This window comes from Triturus cristatus, chromosome 1_2, assembly GCF_964204655.1.
Source record: "Triturus cristatus chromosome 1_2, aTriCri1.1, whole genome shotgun sequence".
Lineage (NCBI taxonomy): Eukaryota > Metazoa > Chordata > Amphibia > Caudata > Salamandridae > Triturus > Triturus cristatus.
Genome location: NC_140580.1, coordinates 432,575,770 through 432,578,807, shown reverse-complemented (window position 1 = coordinate 432,578,807; position 3,038 = coordinate 432,575,770). Strand labels below are relative to the sequence as shown.

The 3,038-nt window shown below is 47.0% G+C and overlaps 1 pseudogene; it reads left to right on the top strand.

The window, feature by feature from the left end:
* Positions 1-2,073: 2,073 nt before the first annotated feature.
* On the top strand, positions 2,074-2,793 carry LOC146867442 (splicing factor U2AF 26 kDa subunit pseudogene; annotated as a pseudogene).
* The last annotated feature ends 245 nt before the right edge of the window (positions 2,794-3,038 follow it).

The window sequence follows — 3,038 nt, the reverse complement described above, 5'->3', positions numbered from 1 at the left end:
CCAAAATTTTGTTTAATCTTGTAAAAGATTTAGCAGGCTCAAACACTGCAGCCAAACCTCTTCCACTGAATTATGTTCAATGCGAAGAACTGGCGCGCTTCTTCACAGATAAGATCGACATAATTCACCAGGACATAGTAAAGCAACACCAGACACAAACAGCGACAGATCGGGACCTCGTCCCGAAGATGATCACCTTCTCCCCTGCATCATATCTGTCCTACGAGCCACTTACAGTATGGCCCGAGATAAATCTTCAGGGTCTCCAAGACATTTTAGGGAAAGTTAAATCTGGCTCTCCCAATGACCCCCTCCCAATCTCTGTACTTAGACTTCTCGACATCCCACATCTTTCTATCATCTGCCAAGCCTTAAATTTATCTCTCACCACAGCTAAGGTTCCAGCCATGTGGAAACATGCCATGGTCTCACCTCTTCTTAAGAAACCATCGGCAGATCCAAAAATCCTGGCAAATTTCCGCCCAATATCTCTCTTACCTGCTTTCTCCAAAGTTATGGAGAAACATGTTCATGGACATCTCGCTAGTTTCTCAGAGGCAAATAACATACTTCATCCCTCCCAATCGGGCTTTCGCCCTGGTTTTTCAACAGAGACCACACTGCTGGGTGTGACGGAAAATCTTCGCCTCCTAGTTGACAGAGGTGAGACCGCCTCACTGATCCTACTCGACCTCAGTGCAGCGTTCGATACTATCTCCCATGACACTCTGTTAAACTCACTTTCCACTATAGGTATCAGGGGCACAGCATTGGACTGGATATCATCTTTCCTAACTCTTAGGACTTTTCAAATCACCTCCAGTAATGCGACCTCGAATGTCCACCTATCCCCTCACGGTGTCCCCCAAGGTTCGGTATTAAGCCCTCTGCTCTTCAACCTATTTGTCACTCCGCTTGCTCAGATCGCTGAAGCAGCAGGTCTAAACATGTTTACCTATGCCGATGATTCACAGATTATTTTCTCACTCTCCAATGGTGACCATGACTCCCCCTCCCTTTTGAAGTCTGGTCTTAGGAACATCTCCACCTGGATGAGCAAAAATATGCTCAAACTCAACGGTAGCAAAACGGAGGTTGTAATCGTGGGCCCAAATCAAACCCTTTGGAACCCAAGACACTGGCCATCCGAAATGGGTTCCCTACCCATTCCTTCACAAAAAATTCGCAATCTAGGCATTATCATTGACAACGGCCTAACCATGGAGCCCCAGGTTATTAACCTAACATCCACCTGTTTTACCATCCTGAGGTGGCTCAGGAAAATCATCTGGATGCTACCGGACGACACCCAAAAGTCTGTGGCCAATGCACTAATCACCTCCCGTTTAGACTACGGAAATGTTCTCTACCTGGGGTCCTCACAGGGAACCATGCGCCGCCTACAATTGGCGCAGAATGCTGCGGCAAGGTTGCTCTGCAAATGCAACAGAAGGGAACATATGTCCGGACATCTTAAGGCACTCCACTGGCTACCGATCGGAAAAAGGGTCAAATTTAAAACACTCAGCCTTCTGCACAGAATCAAATGGGGCAATGCCCCTAGTTATCTGCAAAACCTTGTGCGAACCTACATTCCGGCTCGCTGTCTGAGATCATCAAACCAAGGTCTTTTCTGTGTACCTAAAGTCCGCTTAGCAAGGATGGGGGGCAGATCTTTTTCCCTATTGGGTCCTAAGCTTTGGAATTCCCTTCCTCAGCACTTACGTTTGGAAACCAACTATACGCGCTTTCGCAAAGCCATCAAAACCTGGCTCTTTTGCCAGTAATCTGCTCCAACCTCTCCTCTAAGTTTCTAGTTCCCTCAAGTGGTCCATATCTTTAGCGCCGGGAAACCCTTTTTGGGTAGCTGTCGCGCTTTATAAACTTATATAATAAATAAATAATAATAAATAAATAAATAATTCACATGCAATAGTCATTTACAGTCAAAAAATTAAACATTAAAGAATCACCATTTCTGACCACCTGGAGAAAGTTCGACAGGTCACGGGTCATTGTTTTTCATCCGAAAATTGATGTAGATTGAGTCGTTGCATTTTCGGCGGGGGCGGCGGCGGTGCGGAGCAGCAACAGAACATGGCGGAGTATCTTGCATCAATCTTCAGTAATGAGAAGGACAAGGTTAACTGTTCCTTCTACTTTAAGATCGGTGCCTGCCACCACGGGGACAGATGTTATCGACTTCACAACAAACCAACAGTCAGTCAGACGATTGTATTGCTGAACCTGTATCGTAACCCTCAGAATACAGCCCAAACAGCTGATGGTTCCCACTTAGGTCATGTGAGTGACATGGAGGTGCAGGAGCACTATGATAGCTTCTTTAAGGAAGTTTTTACTGAGGTTCATGCAAAGTATGGTGAAATAGAAGAAATGAACATCTGTGATAACCTGGGAGACCACCTCGTCAGGAATGTTTATGTCAAGTTCCGGCGATAGGAGGATGCAAACCGAGCACTGGCTGACCTTAACAACCGCTGGTTTAATGGCCAGGCCATCCATGCAGAGCTATCGCCTGTCACGGACTTCAGGGAATCCTGTTGCCGGCAGTATGAAATGGGGGAGTGCACCCGTGGAGGGTTTTGTAATTTCATGCACCTGAAGCCCATATCCAGTAATCTTCGTGCTCATCGTCGTAGGAGGGGGCGATTTGAGCCTTAGGGAGGAGGGGGACCTCGTCCCCAGGACTGGCACCACCCCAATGATAGGATCCGCAGACTATCTCGTTCTCCAGGACCGCACCATGGACGCTTCTGAATGCAATCTTCACACATCTTTCCTTCCTCTGGCAGATAGAAGTGGAAGTCTACTTGCTCTTCTTTCCATGAACCTGCAGAAATTAGACCCACCAGCAGATCTGCATGAGTTGCTAGAAGTGGTGCGGATGAGCAGCGATTCTGGATTGAAGCTTTTGGGACCAAACTTGAACTCCATGGAGGGAAGATCATCTCGCTCTCATTGTTTCAACACAGGAGAGATGTTTGCATCTGTGGAGACTGTTTAACTGCTGGGGGCTG